Consider the following 26,283-nt stretch of genomic DNA (forward strand, 5'->3'; position numbering starts at 1 on the left):
ACCTTCCTGCTGCTCCCTATAGGGTGAGACAATTTACACATTGAAAAGTGAGAATACAAAGAAAAATACAGAAGGAGAAGATTAACAGAGTTCTGCAACGCAATGATCGTTACAATGTAATAATAATATTCTATTAGTGATTATATGCATACTACATACATCCCCAGAGGAGCCTGATGATGAACCTAAGATACGCTCCCATCCTTATTACATAGGTATTTCTTAATTAATAAATAGATGTGATGTTTCCAGAACCCCATCCTCTGAATACGTGAGAAGTTTTAACTATGTGAATACCCCTCTAAAAAAGGGCCTGTTACTTGTCATAAATTACCTGGTGTAAATGCCGATCTACTGAATTTGGCGTTCTTTACCCCTTATTTCTGCACCTCTTTGTTCTTGAGATATGGCTTTCTCTTTTCTGTATAGAAATCTAAACTTGTTAGTCAAGAGGGTGTGGTCCTCAAGAAACACTCCCATAAAAATGTCGAAGACCACACCCATTTGGGAAAAAGACTAAATTTACATACAGTAAGGATGGGGGACATATCTCAGGAATGAAAAGTGCCAGGATAAAAAAAAAAACTTTGCCAAATTCAGGAGAACTGCAACATATACATAACATAAAAATATATTAGCTAAGAAACTCATGCAGCATAAACTTGGTAGCTAAAGAGAATAACTGCTGTATGTATGACTTACTCATAGTCCACTTCCTCTGTATCAGACATTCTGGCAGCTGTCACCTGTAGATTAATATAAATACAATTCAGCCCCTGAAAACAGTAATTCCATGTAATAATGTAGTTATATGTCATATAAAAATGGAAGATATACAGTAAACATGAGCAAAAGATAAGATGATGGCCAAAGACGCAAAGATATGAAAATGATATCATTACACATTGTTGGTTGAAATGCCCTCCTATAAAGATCATACAAGTACTATATATTTATATACACACTACCGTTCAAAAGTTTGGGGTCACCCAGAGAATTTTGTCTTTTCCATGAAAAATCATACTTTTATTTATCAAATGAGTTGCATAATAGAGAATACAGTCCAGACAGTGACGAGGTTAGAAATAATGATTTTTACTTGAAATAATAATTTCAAGTAAATATATACTGGTGCTTCTCAATAAATTAGAATATCATCAATAAAATTAATTTATTTCAGTAATTCAATGCAAAAAAGGAAACACACATATTATATAGAGTCATTACACACAGAGGGATCTATTCCTATATATTATATAGTCATTACACACAGAGTGATCTATTCCTATATATTATAGAGTCATTACACACAGAGTGATCTATTCCTATATATTATATAGAGTCATTACACACAGAGGGATCTATTCCTATATATTATATAGAGTCATTACACACAGAGGGATCTATTCCTATATATTATAGAGTCATTACACACAGAGGGATCTATTCCTATATATTATAGAGTCATTACACACAGAGTGATCTATTCCTATATATTATAAAGAGTCATTACACACAGAGGGATCTATTCCTATATATTATATAGAGTCATTACACACAGAGGGATCTATTCCTATATATTATAGAGTCATTACACACAGAGTGATCTATTCCTATATATTATATAGAGTCATTACACACTGTGTGTTATGACTCTATATAATATATAGGAATAGATCACTCTGTGTGTAATGACTCTATATAGTATATAGGAATAGATCCCTCTGTGTGTAATGACTCTATATTATATGTAGGAATAGATCCCTCTGTGTGTAATGACTCTATATAATATATAGGAATAGATCCCTCTGTGTGTAATGACTCTATATAATATATAGGAATAGATCCCTCTGTGTGTAATGACTCTATATAATATGTAGGAATAGATCCCTCTGTGTGTAATGACTCTATATTATATGTAGGAATAGATCCCTCTGTGTGTAATGACTCTATATTATATGTAGGAATAGATCCCTCTGTGTGTAATGACTCTATATTATATGTAGGAATAGATCCCTCTGTGTGTAATGACTCTATATTATATGTAGGAATAGATCCCTCTGTGTGTAATGACTCTATATTATATGTAGGAATAGATCCCTCTGTGTGTAATGACTCTATATTATATGTAGGAATAGATCCCTCTGTGTGTAATGTCTCTATATAATATATAAGAAGAGATCCCTCTGTGTGTAATGACTCTCTATAATATATAGGAACAGATCCCTCTGTGTGTAATGACTCTACACAATATATAGGAATAGATCACTCTGAGGGATCTGTTCCTATATATTATATAGAGTCATTACACACAGAGGGATCTATTTCACGTTTATTTCTGTTAATGTTGATGATTATGGCTTACAGCCAATAAAGACCCAAAAGTCATTATCTCAGAAAATTAGAATAATTACCACAAAACACCTGCAAAGACTTCCTAAGCATTTAAAATGGTCCCTTAGTCTGGTTCAGTAGGCTACACAATCATGGAGAAGACTGCTGACTTGACAGATGCCCAGAAGTCATTGACACACTCCACAAGGAGGGTAAGTCACAAAAGGTCATTGCTAAAGAAGCTGGCGGTTTACAGAGTGCTGTATCCAAGCATGTTGATGGAAAGTTGAGTAGAAGGAAAAAGTGTGGTAGAAAAAAAAAATCCATAACTGACTCTTCTTTCTCTCTGTGGACGTACCATAAAAAATAAGTCCATATTTATCTGTTCATATTTTGTGAATTACTGGAGAAAATCTTTCATGTCTATGAAGAGTGGAATTCACAGGTCATAAATGTGGGCAGATAATATATATTTTTAGCTCAACGCTCATTCATCAAAAGGGAGGATTTCCGCAGCCCCTTGTACATTGATAGTGACTGCGGTATTATAAGTGAGTGCGACTGATATCGGGACTCATTATCAGTCAGTTTTGGATTTTCCATCTATGATTCACTTTTGGGAGGCTCCTTAAGTCGTGGCCTTTATGTTAGGCAATGGCCAGCCCAATTTATGAGTGTGTCATGTGTAAGCCGCTGGATGTGTGTCTGCCTCTGATATTTGGGATAAGGCTTTCTTGTTGTTCCAGGAGTTAAGAATGTAACACGAAGCTGTACGTAAATATTATTTCTCTTTTTCAGGTCATAAAATGCCAGCGGAGCGCAGTTATCTGAGGACCGCTCTATTCTGAGGACCGCTCCGATGTCTAACAATAGCCTGATATTAAATCTAGAACAGTTGGGACAAAGAAATGAAATACAGAAGTATAATAGGATTATTGGACACCGGAGTAAGACTGGGGTCACTGTATTCATCTCTCAGATGGTAGTAGAAACTACAGGGGCTAAACTCATACAGTAATATCCCAAAATGTCAGATCTGTAGCTATATCATGATAAATATGGAAAGAACAAGGTTTAAATCTTGCAGTTAGGTTAGAAATAACAGATAACACCTCCATATTCAAGAGATAACACAGGAACCACCATTCATTGTATGTGATGGTCAGAGCTCACCTCTTCCTCCTTTAGAATGACTGATAACACCTCTATATAAAGTAGATAGCACAGGAAACATCATTCCCAATAGGTGATGTCACAGCTCACCTCCTCCTCCTCCTGACACAGGCTCTCCATAAACCCCTTCTGATTACATATGTTTCCCCCTGATAAAAATAGTAAAGCCTATACTCAGCTCCCATATTGGCGTCCTTCCAGTGGTGTCCAGGCTCAGGTGGGATTGTGGCGTCACGTGAGCCCCGCATCCAATCACTGCCGGCTTTCTTCTCCCCGCCTTTGGACAAGACGAGTTAATCAACAGGAAGTAAGCTCTGCAGCTGCACTCACTTCCTGTTGTTTGGTCCGAAGGCGAGGAGAAGGAAGCCGGAGCTGATTGGTTGCAGGGCTCGTGTGATGTTACAATCCCATGTTAGCCTCAGTACAGAGAACTTGGACACCGGTGGAAGGGTGCCAGTATGGGAGGTGAGTATAGACTTGGGGGAAGCATTTGGAACAGAAGGGGTTGTCCTAGTAGTGGACAACCCCTGGTGGAAGCATTTGGAATCAGAAGGGGTTGTCCTAGTAGTGGACAACCCCTAGTGGAAGTGTGGCACCCTTGGGCTTCCGGCGCCACAGGGTATTACACCACTTTTCTGGGGTATCTATTCCAGGTCAGGAGGGGGCTAACCTTCACAAAACACACACAAACAACAGCAGGTGCTTACTCACAGGGGGTTGGACTAGGACAGACAGAGTAGCCAGCCATCAGAAGCATGGGACTTCCCGGTCGCTAGGACAACCACTGGGGGCGAGCACCACATGGGGTAGAAGTAGGAGCAACAAACACACTTAGAGCAGAACCTTCCTGGGCACCGCCTTGCAATAACATATAGCACTGACACAGGAGTCAGTGTTTCCTCTTTCCTGGTTGACCCATGGCTTGGAGCAGGAGGCTCGGCCCGGGTTCCAGATAGCTACAGAGGACATTTCACTAAAAATCTACACGGGCAACAGCAGTGACCGCCAACGGATCCGGGATCGGCTGGAGCCCATCGTGTCAGAGAACGGCACCTCGGGCAGCATCTAAAAGACTTGTGAGTAAAAAAGACTTGGAACTGCAGCTCCTGCCTCTGCCTCTCCTTTCGCGGCGCTGATGCCCAGAGCTGCGGCGCCAGCGGGGACTACCAGTACGACCCCCGCCATCCTCCCAGGGTAATCCCGCTCCGCCTGTGGGGAGCAACACCATCCCAGCTGCACCCAACATCTGCTCCGGTGAGAGACCCTGCACTTTCCTAAACCCCCGACTACTACCTCCATCCTCCCTGCCACCCTCCAATCCTCCTCTGGATGCCTCGGGGCAACAGAACAGGGCCAGGCCACCCTGTGACGACGCAGAAGAATCTACACCCCGGCCCATCATCGAGTAGGTTAAAACACCTGTCCAGTGGGGCACTACATAAGTATTTGGAATCAGAAGGGGTTGTCCTAGTAGTAAACAACCCCTGGGGGAAGCATTTGGATTCAGAAGAGGTTGTCCCAGTAGTGGACAACCCCTGAGGGAAGCATTTGGAATCAGAAGGGGTTGTCCTAGTAGTGGACAACCGCTAGGGGAAGCACGTGGACTCAGAAGGGGTTGTCCTAGTACTGGACAACCCCTGATGGAAGCATTTGGAATCAGAGGAGGTTGTTCTAGCTAGTAGTGGACAATTCCTGGGGAAAGCATTTGGAATCAGAAGGGGTTGTGCTAGTAGTGGACAACCCCTGGGGAAAGCATTTGGAATCAGAAGGGGTTGTCCCAGTAGTGGACAACCCCTGGGGGAAGCATTTGGAATCAGAAGGGGTTGTCCTAGTAGTGGATAACCCCTGGGGGAAGCATTTGCAATCAAAAAGGGTTATTCTAGTAGTGGATAACCCTTGGGGGAAGCATTTGCATCAGAAGGGGTTATCCTAGTAGTGGATAACCCTTGGGGGAAGCATTTGCATCAGAAGGGGTTATCCTAGTATTGGATAACCACTGGGGGAAGCATTTGCATCAGAAGGGGTTGTCCTAGTAGTGGATAACCACTGGGGGAAGCATTTGCAATCAGAAGGGGTTATCCTAGTAGTGGACAACCCCTGGGGGAAGCATTTGGAATCAGAAGGGGTTATCCTAGTAGTGGACAACCCCTGGGGGAAGCATTTGGAATCAGAAGGGGTTGTCCTAGTAGTGGACAACCCTTGGGGGAAGCATTTACAATCAGAGGAGGTTGTCCTAGTAGTGGACAACCCCTGGGGGAAGCATTTACAATCAGAGGAGGTTGTCCTAGTAGTGGACAACCCCTGGGGGAAGCATTTACAATCAGAGGAGGTTATCCTAGCAGTGGACAACCCCTGGGGGAAGCATTTACAATCAGAGGAGGTTGTCCTAGCAGTGGACAACCCCTGGGGAAAGCATTTACAATCAGAGGAGGTTGTCCTAGCAGTGGACAACCCCTGGGGGAAGCATTTGGAATCAGAGGAGGTTGTCCTAGCAGTGGACAATGCCTTTAACAATCTATTTATCTGTAAGGGTTACAGAATTAATGCTCGCTGATGTCTTCTATAGAGATGAATGGAATTCATAGATGAACAGTTCTTTTTATGAAAAAAAAAATAAAAATAAAATGGATAACAAATATAGAGGGACCATAATTATTGACAAGGAGGACTTTTTTTGCAGTCTGTCATCCAGCTGATGAGCAGTTCAGGAGTAGGATGGAAGTCATGGGATCCAGATGCAAGTGGGAAAGTTTATAGTAAAAACAGCCGTGGAATGCTCTTCCTATGTCACTGGTTAAATCTCAGTGGGGTTACCTCTGCTCCAACATAAACAGCTATAACTCTATATTTAACAATTCCCAATGGGATCCAGACGCTGCGTTATTTATTGTCCCAGGCATATTTGGAAAGGGATCTGAATTTGTCATTAAAGAAATCTAAAAATCTCAGGGTACCATCAGAATTTCCAGAGCAAAGGAACGAGCCTGACAGCTGCCTAAATGTCAAGTTTATTTTCATGTTCTGCTATTGTCTCATAGACCTTTGTAATCTCACATCTCTTTAAATATAACACATTCCTGTCCCCCCGGGGTGCCAGGGACGGGGGCTATCTGGATTCAGTAACACTTCAGCACTCATCATAAAATCACAGCTCGTCATCACATTGAGTTATGTCCTCAGACTGCTGCGGGAGATATATTCCCGTCAAGGGCATAACCTGCAGCTTTCCATATTCAGTAATGTACAAGGTATGCCAGGAAAACAATACAACGCTAAGGGAAAGGGGAGCAGGGTCATCTCCTAACACTCACGTGAGGCTGATCCCTGCATGACCACTGAGGAAGGATTCTCCGGTCGTGATGGTTAGTATACCCACTTAACCTAATAAATAACACACCGACTGCATGTGACTTGGTTAAACAAATTGGCCACAGCAGCCTTTATTACCTATTATTAACATACTAACACAAGGGGGCGCCGTCCAACGGGCGACCCCAAACAAATAATAGGTAACACATAAATAATAACTGTACATGTAACCCCATGTAGGCCCGGTCCAGAAACCACTTCCTCCACCATATCCCTGGCCGCAACACTCCGACCCAGAGATGAGGTATTAATCACCCCGTGGATTAATACCCCCCAAACCTTGCAGAACCCCGTGCCTGCAATTTACCGGAACCCGGAGACACCATACCAAGACAGTGCCTCTCAGTCCAGCCACCAATCCCTTACAACCGCCTCTGGACCAGACCTACCCCCGCTGCTGCGACAGAACATACGACTCTTAACCTGTATTCCCCTTTTTTTTTTTTTTTTTTTTTTTTTTAAAACCGCATCATTCCATTTTCTCATTTTGTTTTCTTCTTCTTTTTTTTTTTTTTTAAAAACAAACATAGCCAAAACGAACTCGCAAAACACAAGGGCGGGTGGGCGGGAATCCTTTACTGTCCGGAGTCACAAGGAAGGTAAGACCCCTCCCCTATAGTTTATATACTAGCCCCCTCCCCACCCTACAGTGACCCTATTCCACCAATCCCCTATAAGGGCCCATAATGCCCTTTAATTCACTTTATTAACCCCTCACTCCCTCCCTTCCCTCTGGTCATGTCGCCCCTCCCCCCTATGGGGTCCATGGCTTTCTTGACCACTGAGGAAGGATTCTCCGGTCGTGATGGTTAGTATACCCACTTAACCTAATAAATAACACACCGACTGCATGTGACTTGGTTAAACAAATTGGCCACAGCAGCCTTTATTACCTATTATTAACATACTAACACAAGGGGGCGCCGTCCAACGGGCGACCCCAAACAAATAATAGGTAACACATAAATAATAACTGTACATGTAACCCCATGTAGGCCCGGTCCAGAAACCACTTCCTCCACCAATATCCCTGGCCGCAACACTCCGACCCAGAGATGAGGTATTAATCACCCCGTGGATTAATACCCCCCAAACCTTGCAGAACCCCGTGCCTGCAATTTACCGGAACCCGGAGACACCATACCAAGACAGTGCCTCTCAGTCCAGCCACCAATCCCTTACAACCGCCTCTGGACCAGACCTACCCCCGCCACAGGACAGGACACGTGACACCTTACGTGGCCTGGACCCGCCACACACCCAAGGCTTGCTCCACCATCACGCAAACCCAAGGCCCAGAGATCAGAACCAATCTCAGTAAGGTGAACCCCATCACCCCTTCGAAACTGCCACTTTGGCGACTCCAGATCCGCACATCACACTACACTACCGCCGTTTCTCCGCACGAAACGCGCAACCACCCTGTTCACATGATCCCGGGCGCGATTCAGCTTCTCAACTGACCGTGCCCCCCTCCACACCAATGTGGCCACAATCCGACCATACCACTATCAAACCCGGATACCTGGTCCATAAACGCAATAGATCCATCTTGATGTCCCAGATCAAATCACGTGATGCCCGCACTCCCAAGTCACTTCCCCCCCCACGTGCAAAAACCAACACGTTCGGAGGTCTATCCACCCTGCAATAGTATTCAAACTCCGTCACGACCCCGCTCCATTCCATGCCCCATTCCATGCCCCGCACACCGAACCACTTGACCAACGCAAGCGATCTGTCCACCCAACTGCCGACCATTCAGGCGAGCATCGGCCCGACGGGCCCCCCAGAACACGAAGGAGAGCCCCAGAATCCATATCAGGCAGATTCCTACAACCACAAAAACTTTACCAAAACAAACCCCACCAACACCAATTTTTTAGCATGAAACCCCGACAAAGTCACAACCAACTACTCCATAAAGCCCTCACTGGGACAACAACTGTGGGCGCACATAACCCCGAAAAACGATAAGACTCCCACCAACCGATTCGTCCCACCATGTCATCACCCAGGCCACAACGCGAAGCCTCCGCAGCCGCCCCGATCCTGAAGGAATGAGGCCCATAATCTCCCGAGCATTCCCCCGCACAGCGCAACAACTCCTCAGTACGGCCACAAACTGGTAACGAGACAAACCAAGACCCATCCTTGTGCCATAACAGCAGGCCCGGAGGACCGCCCCCGAGCCGCAAAACTTCCTCACCAACTGCCCCGGGCACAACGCATCCATCACAACCAACCTGCCTCGACCCATCAGGTCTGTTTTTGGACCGCCTAAGCTGACACTCTACTCTCCGTCCCACCAATGCCACAACCTCGGACATCAGACCACCCCCCCTGAACCTGGAAGGGCTCACCAACGCCCCAAAAAGGCTAACACAAAAGCCGTTTCAAAAGCACCCTCTCATAAACTGAGACACAAATTTCCCGCAAACCGTCCACCAATTGCCGTAACAAAACCAAAGAAATGGGCCACCTAGTGTCCCGCTCCTTCGCCCTTTTTTCGAAAAAACCCTTCAAGGCCTGCCGCTCCAAAATTCCGCGACACGCCCCACTCACCCCTGACCTTCAACCAAAAAAGGCCACAGCCGCCACCCTAAGTATCACTGCTGATGCTGACTTCCCAGCCCTGCAATCCTCGCTCACTAGTGCCAGTAGCGCCAACAAGTAATTTTCTCGCCCGTCACCAAACATAACCCCCAGCATCTCCTGCCACTCACCGAATTCCTAATGAAACCCGCAATCAATGCCTCACCAGGCTCCACAAGTCCTCTGGACACTGCTCCGATCTCGTCTGCCCCCCGGCATGAACTCCCACAACCTGTGGACTGAAAATGAGATAAAGCGTCCGCCACCCCGTTATCAACCCCCACCACGTGTTTCGCAACCACATGAACGTTCCACAGTAAACACTTGAGCACCAAATGCCGCAGATAAGCCACTACCGGTCCGGACTCTGCTGACAAGCTGTTTATCGCATGCACCACCGCCTGATTATCGCAGTGATCGCACACTTACATCCCGAAAATTGCGACCCCCCACAATTCCACCGTCACCACGATCGAAAATAACCACAGCAAGGCCAGATTCCTAACCAGACCAACCTGCCGCCATTCCTCAGGCCACCTCCCAACGTACCAATGTCCCTGAAAAAGTGGTGACGAAACCTGCCGACCCGGCCGCGTCCCTGTACAGTTCTAGCACACCATTGGGCACCACCTTCTTCAACCACAAGGCTCGGCCGTTAAAACATTGCAAGAAAAACATCCCAAACCAGAAAATCCTCCTTCATCTCCCGCGTGACCCGCACAAAATGCGCCGGGGACCGTACGCCTACCCTATCTGCCACCAAAATCTTGGCGAACACCCGCCCCATTGGCATAATCCTGCACGCAAAGTTCAAACTTCCCGAGCAAAGACTGCACCACCTTCAGCCGCCCTTTCCGTGCTGCCAGCATTGCTGCTACCACTCACCACAAGGCCACCATCTTCCCCTCCGGCAGCCTGCATTCCATAGCCAAAGAGTCAATCTCAGTCCCCAAAGAAAACAAAAAATTACCGCATAACCGTCGCCGGCCCCTCCGACTTATCCTGTGCTAAAGGGAACCCAAAGCTATCCGCCACTCTCTGTAAGGCGAACAATGAGCCAGCGCAAACCATGGATCCCGCCGGACCGACACCAAGAAAATCATCTAGATAGAGGATAATGGAGGACACCCAGACACGTCCCGCACCACCCACTCAGCAAAGGAACTAAACGCCTCAAAATACAAACCAGAAATTGAAACAGCCCATAGGCAAACAATGATCAACATAAACTCATCACCCCACCAGCAACCCAGAAGGTGCTGGCTCTCCGGATGCACCGGCAGCAAACGAAACGCCGATTCTACATCCACCTTTGCCATCAATGCACCGCATCCCGCCGCCCGCACCAAGTCCAGCGCTTTGTCAAACGAGACGTAGTACACTGCCGACAATTCTAGCGCGATGCCATCATTCACTGACGACCCCCCCGGAAATGAAAGATGCTGGATGAGCCGAAATTTATCCGGCTCCTTCTTTGGCACCACCCCCAACCGGGACACCACCAGATTACTGCATGGCGGGCTCTCAAATGGACCCCCCCATCCTGCCCAACTCAACCTCTGTCCCCAACTTCCCACCCACAACCATAGGGTGGTCCCTTGCCGACCGTAAAGTACGACAAACCGGAGGCCATGCCTCGACCGCCGACGAAATCTGAAAACCGTATAAAAAACCAAACCGCAAAATTGACGCCGCTGCCCCGCCCGGATACCTATTTAAAAGATGGCGCCATTGCCCCTATTTTCACTGGCGTCCTCCCTTTTACCAAAACCCGTCCCCCCTCAGCCGGAGCACTCATGCTCGAACCTGCATGCTGCCCCAAATTTGCACCGGCCGTCGCCAACTTGCCAGCACAATCCCTTTTTCTGGGTACCCGAGGGCCTGGCTCCCGTTCCCCCCGGCGCCGCCATGAAAGGGGGGGGGAGGGGTTGGCTCGGGGCCGCCATTCAACGCATCCCTAAGGAAATGTCCTCACGGTCCCACCGCATGCCGGGCCGCAACGCCTTCCGCCGCCTAAACTGCACATCATACCGCAGCCATGGCAAGCCCCTGTCCGTGCGATACGCCTCCCCCATTGCATCCCGATAGTCAAACAGAGCCGAGCAGTGCTCCGGCTCCTTTTCCCCTATGACACTTGCCAAATTGCAAACGCCTGCAGCCAATTGGAAAAAAGGGGGGCGAGGAATGAGCAAATAACGGCGTTTTTCTTCCTCTTCCCCTTCCTTCTTGGGAGTCGTTCGGCTTCACCTTGTCCAGATTAAATTTTTTTTTTTTTTTTAACAGGGGTAGCAGGGAAAATATCTTCACATACTCCCCCTTCCCAATCTTGTCCCTCACCTCCCTCTGGAGGTGAGCCCTTAACGGTCCCTCAAAGCACACGTAAACTTAGCCCTATCCGCCAAACGCACCACCTCATCCCCATTTTCCTGTTCTACCGCTGTTTAACCCGCGGGCTCCACTACTCCACCAACCGCACCCGTCCCTACCGGCGCCGCCTCGCTGCTGACCGACGCTGCGCCCTCCACCGTCGACCCGTCCAGGCCGCTGCTGCCGCCGGCGCGCGCGTTAAACCCTGCAACAAGCCCAACAACTGACTAAGCAATGCTGACCCCCCTTGGCGCTGCCGTGCCCGCAGCCACCTCCCCAAAACTAGCACCCCGCGCCGCAAGCAATGCCGAATCCACGGCTAGCTCACCCGACCGTGGCGCAGAAATGGAAATTGGAACCGCGACGTCCTCCGCCATCTGCTCGTCAGATTCGTCCCCCCGACCTGAGGGCTCCCTCTTCTTCCTCGCTGTAGTCGGCCTCCACCATTTCAGCTCCAGGGGACGCAGCCAATGCCTCCCCTCCACCACGGCCGCCCTCCTGGGCCGCCGCGTGGGCACTGGCGGTGGGCATCCGTCTCTTCCTGTGCGGCGACAGCCCGCGAGACCGTCCTGTCCCCCGGGCCGCCGCTGACCGAATCCTCTTCTTGGAGGAGCCTCTCCCTGAGCTCAGGGGGCTCCCCACCGTCGCCTCCAGCCCTCCAGGGGCCCCAACCGTGGCATCCCGCCGGGTCCTCCCCGGGAGGGGGAGACCGCTGCTGCCGGGCGCAGTACTGATGACCTGAGGGACCTGGCGGGAACCGCAGGGCTCCTGCCGTCCCCCCTGCTCCCCGCAGCCTCACGGGTATCCGGGTGCCGCCTGCACACACCGGTCCCCCCGCTGGCTGCCTGCGCCCAGCCCCCCCCGCCACCCACGGGGGGTACTGCTGGCCTCATTCAATTGCAGGGCCCGCTCCCATTTGGAAGCTGCCGCAGGGCCGTGTCACTCCGCAGGGTGCCCGTCACCAGGAGCAGGCCCCCCAGGCTGGGCACGCCCCCTCTCAAACCTCCGATCACCGCTAGGCACGCCCCCCGGTCTCGGGCTGCCGCTGGCCTGGTAATTGAGCCCGAGGCCTGGGACCGGAAGTAGGCCCCAGGCCGGGCCCGCCTCCGTCCAGGCCGCCGCTGGCCTCAGATTGTCGCCGGGCTCGCTCCCGGCCGGGAGACGCCGCTGGGCTCCTCACTCCAGCCCGAGGCCCGACATCAGGAGAAGGCCCCGGGCTGGCCACGCCCCCTTTGCGGCCGCCGCGGCCTCGCCGGAGATTCCTCCCTGCGGCCGGGGCAGACGCTGGAAGCAGCCGCTGCCCGCCCCGCCGCGGAGGGTCCCGAGGGGGGCTCTCACTGGGCCTCCTTGCCCCCCCTGCGGCCGGAGAATACCTGATGATGGGGGGGGGGCCTGGAACGCCGCCCGCGGCCGAGGGGGAGACAAGGGGCAGGTGCCGACGGGGAAACCCAGGCAGCCCTGAAGTGGGACTGCACTGCCTGGGCCCCGTGCACCGCCATCGCTGATCGGATCGTCCTGTCCCGTTCCTGGAGGTCCGCCATGCCGTTGGACAGGTCGGAATCCTTTACTGTCCGGAGTCACAAGGAAGGTAAGACCCCTCCCCTATAGTTTATATACTAGCCTCCTCCCCACCCTACAGTGACCCTATTCCACCAATCCCCTATAAGGGCCCATAATGCCCTTTAATTCACTTTATTAACCCCTCACTCCCTCCCTTCCCTCTGGTCATGTCGCCCCTCCCCCCTATGGGGTCCATGGCTTTCTCTCTCCAATGTCCCTAAACGGGTCCTTCCCCCATGTGCCAATCACATGCCTAGACCCTTACTGACCCTCAACACACCCTGGCTTGTGAGGGCTCGTGAGACACTAGTCTCGCTACTACAATAAGAAAACACAAGGTTTCTTCAGTAAGGAACTTTGCAGCTGCAACAGAAATTACACCACAGCTATGCAGAGACAATCTCCATCAACATGAACAGCATAGGTATGAGCTATAGCCAGCATAGGGAGGAGTAAGGAGCATATATTTATAGCAGAAGGGAGTGGCTGCAGCTGAGGTTACAACTATCTGTTAGGTCACTGCACGATAGAAAGGATTCTTAACTCCTTCAGTACTGGATGGAATTAAATATGCCTCAACTCAGAGTAATGGAGAGCGGATACTAAAGCGGATCTGCGATCCACAATCCATTGTAACTTTCTGATCCCAGATCCCCTTAGATCACATCAGGCGATGACAGTATGGCAAGAGACAATGTGGCATAGTCTGATTAACTGCTTTAAAGGAGTATAATATAATCATTTATCATCTCAATCCAGTTGTCCAGATTTTCCGCTAGTCTGGAAATTGATTAAAATCTGAAATTCCATAATTAAAGGGGTTATTCCATGAAGACAAAAGTAGGTTCCCTTTAATAGCAAGAGAGGATGGATGCTAAGGAAGGGCTGTTTCCATTCATTTTAAAGGTTTTCATTTCCTCTAAATGTAATAGAAGGTTGATAAAAAAATGAACATTTGGGGATATAATGGGGAATATTGTTATGTTATGTTATGTATACTTTATCAGATAAAGTAGGATAATTTTATATTTATATATATATATATATATATATATATATATATATATATATACAGTGCCTTTGCGAAAGTATTCGACCCCTTTCAATTTTTCAACATTTTAGGCTTTAAACATAAAGATAAAAGAGAATTTAAATTTTATTGTGAAGAATCAACAAGTGGGACACAATTGTGAAGTTGAACGAAATTTATTGCTTATTTTAAACTTTTATAAAAAATAATAAACTGAAAATTGGGGCGTGTGATATTATTCATCCCCTTAAGTTAATGCTTTGAATCGCCACCTTTTGCTGCGATTACAGCTGCAGTCGCTTGGGGTATGTCTCTATCAGTTTTGCACATCGAGAGACTGAAATTCCTGCCCATTCTTCCTTTGTAAACAGCTGGAGATGAGTGAGTTTGGATGGAGGTGTTTGTGAACAGCAGTTTTCAGCTCTTTCCACAGATTCTCGATTGGATTCAGGTCTGGACTGTGACTTGGCCATTTTAACACCTGGATACGTTTATTTGTGAACCATTCCATTGTAGATTTTGCTTTATGTTTTGGATCATTGTCTTTTTGAAAGCCAAATCTCCGTCCTAGTCTCAGGTCTTTTGCAGACTCCAACAAGTTTTTTTTCAAGAATTGTCCTGTATTTGGCTCCATCCATCTTCCCATCAATTTTAACCATCCTCCCTGTCCCTGCTGAAGAAAAGCAGGCCCAAACCATGATGCTGCCACCACCATGTTTGACAGTGGGGATGGTGTGTAAAGAGTGATGATAATAATCAAAAAGACTGCTGGAAAACCATTGTAAATGTGAACAAGGTGCTAGCTAAAATATACACAATCTATATGAAGTGAAAGCTGCACACCAAATTCAGAGAAATATAAACAAGCATAGCTGCTTTATAATACATAAGGAATGAAAAATACAATTAGCCATATGAAAAATTTGAAAAATTGAAATGTGACATTGCATAACTGCTGAGGATTATTTGAAAAAAAAAAAAAAAGAGATATTTAGCTAATGTATTGATCAATTCATTACTGCCCCATACCACTTCACGGTAATCTCTTATTTATGGCGTCCCTAAACAAATGTTACCTCTATATGCGGTTAAAACCTGCTTCTGTGTATGGGTCCCTAACCAAATGTTACCAGTATCTGCGGTTGAAACTTGCTTGTGTATGGGAAGCAAGGGACCTGGCTACATAGGAAATTGAATAAACATGGCTAAAGAGTGGGACTGGGTTCTCAGACAGAAAAAACTGCATAACAATAAAAAGACTGCTGGAACACCATTGTAAGTGAAAGCTGCACACTAAATTCAGAGAAATATGAACAAGCATATATATATATATATATATATATATATATATATATAGCCAGGTCCCTGGCTTCCCATAAACAAACAGATTTCAACCGCACATAGAGGTAACTTTTGGTTAGAGACCCATACACACAAGCAGGTTTTAACAGCATAGAGAGGTAACTTTTGGTTAGGGACCCCATAAGTAAGAGATTACCGTGAAGTGGTAATGGAGCAGTAATGAATTGATCAATACATTAGTTAAATATCTCTTTTTTTCCCAAATAATCCTTAGCAGTTATGCAATGTCACATTTCAATTTTTCAAATTTTTCATATGGCTAATTGTATTTTTCATTCCTTATGTTCAGGGTGATGAGCTGTTTTGCTTTTACGCCAAATATATCGCTTGGCATTGTGCCCAAAACATTTGATTTTGGTTTCATCTGACCAGAGCACCTTCTTCCACATGTTTGGTGTCTTCCAGGTGGCTTGTGGCAAACTTTAAACAACACTTTTTATGGATATCTTTGAGAAATGGCTTTCTTCTTGCCACTCTTCCATAAAGGCCAGATTTGTGCAGTGTACGACTGATTGTTGTCCTATGGACAGACTCTCCCACCTCAGCTGTAGATCTCTGCAGTTCATCCAGAGTGATCATGGGCGTCTTGGCTGCATCTCTGATCAGACTTCTCCTTGTTTGAGAGGAAAGTTTGGATGGACGGCCGGGTCTTGGTAGATTTGCAGTGGTATGATACTCTTTCCATTTCAATATTATCACCTGCACAGTGCTCCTTGGGATGTTTTGGAAATCTTTTTGTAACCAAATCTGGCTTTAAACTTCTCCACAACAGTATCATGGACCTGCCTGTTGTGTTCCTTGGTCTTCATGATGCTCTCTGCGCTGTAAACAGAACACTGAGACTATCACAGAGCAGGTGCATTTATACAGAGACTAGATTACACACAGGGGGATTATATTTATCATCATCAGTCATTTAGGACAACATTGGATCATTCAGAGATCCTCAATCAACTTCTGGAGTGAGTTTGCTGCACTGAAAGTAAAGGGGATGAATAATATTGCACGCCACAATTTTCAGTTTATTACTTTTTGCAAAACTTTAAAATAAGTAATAAATATTGTTCACCTTCACAATTGTGTCCACTTGTTGTTGATTCTTCACTAGAATATTGATATTTTTATCTTTATGTTTGAAGCCTGAAATGTGGGAAAAGGTTGAAAAATTCAAGGGGGCCGAATGATTTCGCATGGCACTGTATATATATATATATATATATATATATATATATATATATATATATATAAAAATATATATATATATATATATATATATATATATATATTAGCATGTACAGTCTCAGAGAGAGCAGAACAAATTAGCTGAATGATCTTCAAAAATGTTACAAGCCCAGTTTGGATGACTCTCTTTGCTCCACCTTCTTTCACAATTATAGATAGCTGCACGAGGGCAAATGGAATTGTTCACAGACCTTCAGTGGAGAGGGAAGGAAGCATGTACAGTCTCGGAGAGAATAAAAACTGAAGATCTGCAAAAATACTGCAATCCCAGTTTGGATGACTCTCTCTGCTCACCCTTCTTTCAGTGCTAAAGATAGCAGCATGGAGGGGAACGAAATTGCTCACAGACCTTCAGGGGAGAGGGGAGAAAGCTTGTATAGTGTCAGAGAGAGCATAAAAACAGGCTGTAGTAAAAGAGGAAAGCACATGAAGAGGAAATGAGTGCAGAATAGAAGCTGTGCTGTTATATTAGCTGCTGAATACCTCAGCACCCTGGTCACACACAGCGCTCATATCCAGCCTATATTACAGAGAGAAACACTCCCATAAGAGAAAAATCTAAAATTTAATTGAGGCTTCAAACTGCATATCAGGGGATCAGAAAATGAATGATTGGAGACTTTACTCTGATAACTCCTGTTAATTAACACATAAGTCTTATTTTCTCAGGATAATACGGTACGCTTTACATAAGAGGCAACCAATGGTGATACCCAATAATTGTGTCTTGTCAATATTCATTGCACTATTAATATATAGTCACAGATGATAATTTCTCCCCTTATTAGGCAGTCATGGTGTTAATGGGACACTTTATTTTCCCTTGTTCTATATCTAGATAGCCTGAGTCACTCACTTACAGGATTAGCCGGGGATAACAGGCTGCAACGTGTCCCATAATCAGGTGCAGTATCACTCCATGTATTTCCCAGACCAACACTTATCACTCTACAGTTATGTTCTCCAGTACAAATATATATATATATATATATATATATATATATATATATGTGTGTGTGTGTGTTTGTATATATATATATATATATATATATATATATGTGTGTGTTTGTATATGTTTGGCAGTGGGTTTTAAATAAGATGAGACATCTTACAATTTAATTTTCACACTGCCTCATACTTTATGTCCTTTCAGGAACAGTTTTCAGCAGGCTCATTACCAGCAGAGGCAAGATTACGAGATAATGCTACTATACACAGCTAATAACACAGAATCAGATCCAGTAATCACAATAAGTGTAATGAATAAGTGTATATTATATAAAGTGTATAAATAAGTGATTACTTATCCCCATCTCTTCACACACTCATTAGTTGCATCAATACAAAATATGGGGTCAGGAAAAGTTTTCAGCAGGCTATTAGCAGCAGAGGCAGGATTACAATGACATAATGCCTCTATATATAGCTGATAACATAGGATCCAATCCACCAATCATAATAAGTGATATCACAACTGACCTAGATACCCTTTTTAAACAATGAACTTTGCACACACTCATTAGATGCGTCAATACAAAATATAGGGTCAGGAAAAGTTTTCTGCAGGCTCAATAGTAGCAGAGGCAGGATTAAAATTACAGATAATGCCTCTATACACAGCTGATAACACAGGACCAGATCCAGCAATCATGATAAGTGATATCACAGCTAATGTTGATCCCCATCTCTTCAGAGTGACCATTGCACACACTCATTAGATGCTTCAATACAAAATATATGGTCAGGAAAAGTTTTCAGCAAGTTCATTAGCAGGAGAGACATGATTAAAATAACAGATAATGCCTCCATATACAGCTGATAGCACAGAATCCGATCCAGCAATCACGATAAGTGATATCACAGCTGACATTTTTCCCTCTCTCTTTACAATGACATATGCACACACTCATTAGATGCTTCAATACAAAATATGGAACCAGGAAATGTTTTCAGCAGGCTCATTAACAGCAGAGGCAGAATAACAATTACAAGTAACACTTCTTTACACAGTTGATAACACAGGATCCACCAATCACACTAGGAGATGTCACAGGTGACCCTGATCCACCTCTCTTCACAGTGACCTTTACACACACTCATTAGATGCTTCAATACAAAATATAGTGTCTGGAAAAGATTTCAGCAGGCTCATTAACAGCAGAGGCAGGATTACAATGACAGATAACATCCTTATACACAGCTGATAACGCAGCACCCAATCCACCAATCACAATAAGTGATTTTACAGCTGACGTTGTTCCCCCTCTCTTTACAATGACCTTTGCATGCATTCATTAGATGCTTCAATACAAAATATAGGGTCAGGACGAGTTTTCAGCAGGGTCATTGGCACCAGAGGCACCCCTTCCACCCAAATACCCACATATACACTACTTTATTCTATCTTGACTATCAGCAGGCTCATTACCAGCAGAGGCACCCCTCCCATCCAAATACCCACATATACACTACTTTATTCTATCTTGACTATCAGCAGGCTCATTACCAGCAGAGGCACCCCTCCCATCCAAATACCCACATATACACTACTTTATCCTATCTTGGCTAACAGCAGGCTCATTACCAGCAGAGGCACCCCTCCCATCCAAATACCCACATATACACTACTTTATCCTATCTTGGCTAACAGCAGGCTCATTACCAGCAGAGGCACCCCTCCCATCCAAATACCCACATATATACTACTTTATCCTATCTTGACTATCAGCAGGCTCATTACCAACAGAGGCACCCCTCCCATCCAAATACCCACATATACACTACTTTATTCTATCTTGACTATCAGCAGGCTCATTACCAGCAGAGGCACCCCTCCCATCCAAATACCCACATATACACTACTTTATCCTATCTTGACTATCAGCAGGCTCATTACCAGCAGAGGCACCCCTCCCGTCCAAATGCCCACATATACACTACTTTATTCTATCTTGACTATCAGCAGGCTCATTACCAGCAGAGGCACCCCTCCCATCCAAATACCCACATATACACTACTTTATTCTATCTTGGCTAACAGCAGGCTCATTACCAGCAGAGGCACCCCTCTCATCCAAATGCCCACATATACACTACTTTATTCTATCTTGACTATCAGCAGGCTCATTACCAGCAGAGGCACCCCTCCCATCCAAATGCCCACATATACACTACTTTATTCTATCTTGACTATCAGCAGGCTCATTACCAGCAGAGGCACCCCTCCCATCCAAATGCCCACATATACACTACTTTATTCTATCTTGACTATCAGCAGGCTCATTACCAGCAGAGGCACCCCTCCCATCCAAATGCCCACATATACACTACTTTATTCTATCTTGACTATCAGCAGGCTCATTACCAGCAGAGGCACCCCTCCCATCCAAATGCCCACATATACACTACTTTATTCTATCTTGACTATCAGCAGGCTCATTACCAGCAGAGGCACCCCTCCCATCCAAATGCCCACATATACACTACTTTATTCTATCTTGACTATCAGCAGGCTCATTACCAGCAGAGGCACCCCTCCCATCCAAATGCCCACATATACACTACTTTATTCTATCTTGACTATCAGCAGGCTCATTACCAGCAGAGGCACCCCTCCCATCCAAATGCCCACATATACACTACTTTATTCTATCTTGACTATCAGCAGGCTCATTACCAGCAGAGGCACCCCTCCCATCCAAATACCCACATATACACTACTTTATCCTATCTTGGCTAACAGCAGGCTCATTACCAGCAGAGGCACCCCTCCCATCCAAATACCCACATATATACTACTTTATCCTATCTTGACTATCAGCAGGCTCATTACCAACAGAGGCACCCCTCCCATCCAAATACCCACATATACACTACTTTATTCTATCTTGACTATCAGCAGGCTCATTACCAGCAGAGGCACCCCTCCCATCCAAATACCCACATATACACTACTTTATTCTATCTTGGCTAACAGCAGGCTCATTACCAGCAGAGGCCCCCCTGCAACCCAAATACCCACATATACACTACTTTATTCTATCTTGGCTAACAGCAGGCTCATTACCAGCAGAGGCACCCCTCCCACCCAAATACCCACATTTACACTACTTTATTATATTTTGATTATCAGCAGGCTCATTTTCAGCAGAGGCCCCCCTGCAACCCAAATACCCACATATACACTACTTTATTCTATCTTGCCCCTAGCATAATTTTATAAGTGCCTCTTGGCCAAAAATAATTCAGACCCCATTTACAGACATGTAAATTAATTTAGATCGGAGACCCCAAAATGAATTCAGATCCCATTACAAGTAAATTTACTCACAATCCAGACCAGACACCAACATTAATTAAGACCCTGAAGTAGAACCCTAAAGAAATCCAGATTAGGTCTTAAAATTATCTAGGAGATGACAGTTGGTGCTCCTAAGGTCCTATGAAAAATTGCAAGTGTTATTTCAGAAGAACTTGCAGCAGAATGCCTGGATCCGCCTCCAGCTCCTCCCTCCTGCGTAGAATTTCAAAAGCACCAACTGTCATTTCCTACCTCAGTAATATTAAAATTTTTTTCAGAAAATACAAATATTGTCAATGAATTAAAAGAGAAAGATCAGCAAAGGAGGTACAAAAAGCAGATTTCTCTAATAAGATATATTACAAAGTTGCTTGATTTATGGAACAAAATTCTAAACACCATTCACTGTTTAATGCTTAATGTATTTTACTTAAATATCTACCGTAAATACTTTATTGTTCCAGTCGTAGATTCTATATATCTACCAAATAAATGAAACGAATGTGCCCTGATTTTCTGTGAGTGATCAAAGCGCAGAGGACATGAAAGAGAACTGTAAATAGTATCATCACGTCCATTGTAATCCCCCCCGGGGGCAATGAGAGGCTATAAACCGTGTAGATGAGAGAGGCAGTGTGTCGGCTATATTCGCACGCAGTATTAATGATACATGCAGGGTCTATATGTTTGGGGCAATCATCAGTTGTGGTGGATGCTTGTGATCCAAAAAAAAAGAGATACTGTTGTTATTTTTTTGAAAATGTATCTGTCACTTTAATTTTTTTGGGAGGTAGAAATGGACCCCCTTACCTCTTGGGTTCCACAGGCTGCACCAATGATATGTCTGCCCCTGCATTAGGTAACAGTAATGTCATCTTTCTTGACTTCTCCAACTGTCCATTTACAAAACACTAATTGCTGGGACTCCAACTGTCCATATTGCCTGTTTTATTGGACAGTGGTCATGCCTTAAGCATGGGACTGTCCAAATACAGCGGATAGACTTTGAATGGAGCGATAATGCGCATGCGCATGTGAGACTACCGATCAGCAGCACTCATACATTTATCACCAATCGTATGATTAAGTGAAAAATATTTATTGGGGATCATTTCTGTTAAAAACACTTATAAAAGGTAAAACTTTATTTTATATGACCCTACAAATTATAATGCAGCTAAACCATGGAACAAACACAGCCAAGAAACAGGGGTTTGTTTTCTGACACCTTAAAACGCTCTTAAAAAAGAATAAATGCTGGGACTCCAACTGTCCATATCACCTTTTTATTGGAGAGTGGTCAAGCATTGATTATGGAACTGTCCAAATACAGTGGATAGACATGGAGCGATATTGCACATGTGAGACTACCGACCAGCAGCACTCACATATTTATAAACCACCTAAGTGGTTGGCAATGTATAAAACGTTATATAGGATACAACATAAAACCTGCCATCAGCAGAGGCTAAGCGCTAGACCTGGGGAAGGTGAGTAAAGCATAGAGAACTGCAGCCAAGAAACAGCTTTGTTTTCTAACACCTAAAAACCCACTTACAAAACACTAATTGCTGGGACTCCAACTGTCCATATTGCCTGTTTTATTGGACAGTGGTCATGCCTTAAGTATGGGACTGTCCAAATACAGTGGATAAACTTTGAATGGAGCGATAATGCGCATGTGTGACTACCAACCAGCAGTATTCATATATTTATCACCAATCCTATGATTAAGTGATAAATATTTATTGGGGATCATTTCTGTTAAAAACACTTATAAAAAGTAAAACTTTATTTTATATGACCTTACAAATTATAATGCAGCTAAACCATGGAACAAACACAGCCAAGAAACAGGGGTTTGTTTTCTGACACCTGAAACCCCCCTTTAAAAGTATAATTGCTGGGACTCCAACTGTCCATATTGTCTGTTTTATTAGACAGTGGTCATGCCTTAGCTATGGGACTGTGCAAACACAGTGGATAGGCTTTGAATGGAGCAATAATGCACATGTGAGACTACTGACCAGCAGCTGTCAGATATTTATCGCCCACGTAAGTGGTTGGCAATGTATAAAACATTATATAGGATACAAAATAAGGCCTGCCATCAGCAGAAACTAAGCACTAGACATAGGGAGGGTTGAGTAAATCATAGGGAACTGCAGCCAAGAAACAGGGCTAAAGCCACTTAAAAAAGAATAATTGCTGGGACTCCAACTGTCCATACCGCTTGTTTTATTGGACAGTGGTCATGCCTTGACTATGGGAATGTCCAAATACAGCGGATAGATGTTGAATGGCACAATAATGCGCATGTGTGACTACTGACCAGCGGCACTCTTATATATTTTATAGATATACTGTATATATGTATATATATATATATATATGTGTGTATATATATATATATATATATCTATATATCTATATATATATATATATATATATATAGATATATATATATAGATATATATATATACACCCTATGATTAAGGGAAAAATGGAAAAAAATTTCTGGGGACCGTTTGTGTTAAAAGCAAATATAAAATACTAATATTGAGGATTTTATATGACCCTATAAATTATAATGCAGCTAAACCATGGAACAAATACAATGCTCCCACATAAGTATAAAACATTATATAAGATACAACATAAAACCTGCCACCAATATAAAAGTGCTAGTAACTCATAGTCTCTTACCTCTGAACCTTTCCCAGCGAGGAGGGAGTGATGGACTGACGGCTTGGATACTTTGATATCAGTTCTGCAATGGAGATATCCAAAGAGAGCGCGGAATTAGTTGGAGAAACCGGACACCACTGTTCTACATCAGTCACATTGTATTGGGCGAGTGAGATACCTACATCAATATAAGGAAAGTTACTATTTAAGAAAACAAAGATTACTGCTGCAGGGTCTGGCATCCCAAAATAACTGGTGAGGTTCTGCTCAGCCTTTAGTCTCAGCCATATCGCACATAGAAACTTCTGATTGAACATGTATATTATTTTTCCTCGTTCCTGACCAGGCACATTTTCTGGTTTTACATGAGCTTTTAACATCTGAAAACATTTTTTCTTGGATTTACAAATATTTTTTTTCTAGTATTTTGTCTTATATTATATACTAGCTGTAGTGCCCGGCGTTGCCCGGGATAGTAACTGTCTCTCTGTCTCTCTCCCAGTCTCTGTCTGTGTGTCGCTGTCTGTCTGTCTCTTTCTTTGTCTGTCTGTCTTTGTCTGTGTCGCGGGCGGAGGAGGGGACGCCGCGCTCTCCCTCTGCTGCTCGGGTCCGGCCGCCGCGGCCGCTGCGGCCTGCTGCTGCTCGGTGGCTCGAGCAATGACCCGGATCCCGGGGACTCTAGCGGCGCTCCTCGCCCGTGAGTGAAAGGGGGGTTGTTGGGTGTGGGGATGGTTTATTGGATGGTTGTGGTGATTTGTTGGCACCACCGCTGCTCTGTATGGGGATCCCGGGAAGGATGGTATGGAGCAGCAAGTTGTTGTGTTGCCCCTCCGTGGGTAGGGGTTGGTGATCCCGGGGCCCAGTGATGAGTTAGGAGATGCAGGGCTTGGTGGGCGCAGGGACATGGGGGCAGCGCGGTGCCTTGCGGCACTGTGGTACTCACTCAGCCTGAGACGTTGACACAGTTTTACGGTAAACCACGTGGCTGGAAAGACGGTTCCCACGGACGGCTGCACTTGCTCTCCCAGTAGGTAACGGTGATGTCCCTTTGACCTGCACCTAGTGTTTCTGTGTTGGTAGCGATGGGTTCCCACCGGTAACCCGCTCCCCGGCTTGGATATGGGCCGGAGGAGCCCTGCTTTGCCCGCAGACGCTGGCCCCGAGGAACTGGTGCCCTGGCGGTGGCGGTGTTCCTCCTTAATGGTTGGACTTTTTCCTTCAGTCGGGACTTGGTTGTTGGGGGATCGACGTCCCCTTCACTGACGGATTTGGCAAATTATGGCGACTCCTAGCCTTGCCGGGGTCCGAGAGGCCCCTGCCCTGGTGCTGACTGTCCTTCGTATACTGCTCCAGACCGCCGGGCCACTACCCGTCCGCGGTCCTTCCAGCAACCTCCGAGCAGTCCCCCTCCAGACAATCACCGCTGTTGCTGACCTTGCTGACACTGTCCTGCACTTAGCCGGACCAACTTCAGGGCTTTCTACGCTCACTTTTACTCCTTCTCTTCTTTGCTCCACTACTACTTCACTTTCACTTAGCTGTTTACTCCTTTACTTCCCTAGCTTAACTTGACTCTTCACTCTAGCTCTCCCTGAGCTAACTCCGTTCTTTCCACTTCTCTCTCCAAACTCTAACTGCCTGGTTCCTCCTGCCTCCAGGGCTGTGTACTCCTCGGTGGGCCGAGCCAACCGCCTGGCCCACCCCCTGGTGTGAACATCAGCCCCTGGAGGAAGGCAACAAGGATTTTAGTAGCTTTGGTGTTCCTAACTGGGATGTAGGGTGTGGTGGTGTGATGACCTGTGACCCCTGGCTTGCCCAGGGCATCACATTCCCCCTTAGCAAAATGCAGACCGTCCGCGGGCTGCCCGTCCAACACCGGTTTTATTTTCTGTAAAAAGGTAAACGGTAACATATAAAGCATAACATCATCCCACAACGGGAGGCACATTTCTTAAACGTTACTAAACGGTTTTACGGGTACGGTTTCCGCTCTCTCCCACCCAAGCAACCTGGCCCTGATGCTGCCCCTAAAGCCCAGGCAGCACCCCTTGACCCAAGTCCAGCACCAGTTACCCGAGCGGGATCTGTCCTTCCCCTCCAGAGGGTAGCCACCGGTTCCTTTGGTGGCTGGGCCCCAGCCTGCTCTGCTGAGGGCCCTCCCTCCAACCTGCCTCTCCGGAGGCGGCAACTGCGGAAAACGGTACGGTAAAACAACTTATTTACAAGCCACTTAACGTTTGTGGTTGCCCTGCAAGTTCACGGG

At 45.7% G+C, this 26,283-nt stretch overlaps 1 long non-coding RNA gene across 1 annotated transcript; it reads right to left on the bottom strand.

Annotated features, from left to right (window-relative positions):
• LOC142256029 (uncharacterized) lies at positions 1-24,164 on the bottom strand. The gene is made up of 3 exons (XR_012727473.1): positions 24,039-24,164; positions 703-746; positions 1-16 (listed from the first exon to the last, which is right to left on the bottom strand). It is a non-coding gene; the product is annotated as an uncharacterized LOC142256029 (long non-coding RNA).
• Positions 24,165-26,283: the final 2,119 nt, after the last annotated feature.

Source organism: Anomaloglossus baeobatrachus, chromosome 11 (genome assembly GCF_048569485.1).
Source record: "Anomaloglossus baeobatrachus isolate aAnoBae1 chromosome 11, aAnoBae1.hap1, whole genome shotgun sequence".
Lineage (NCBI taxonomy): Eukaryota > Metazoa > Chordata > Amphibia > Anura > Aromobatidae > Anomaloglossus > Anomaloglossus baeobatrachus.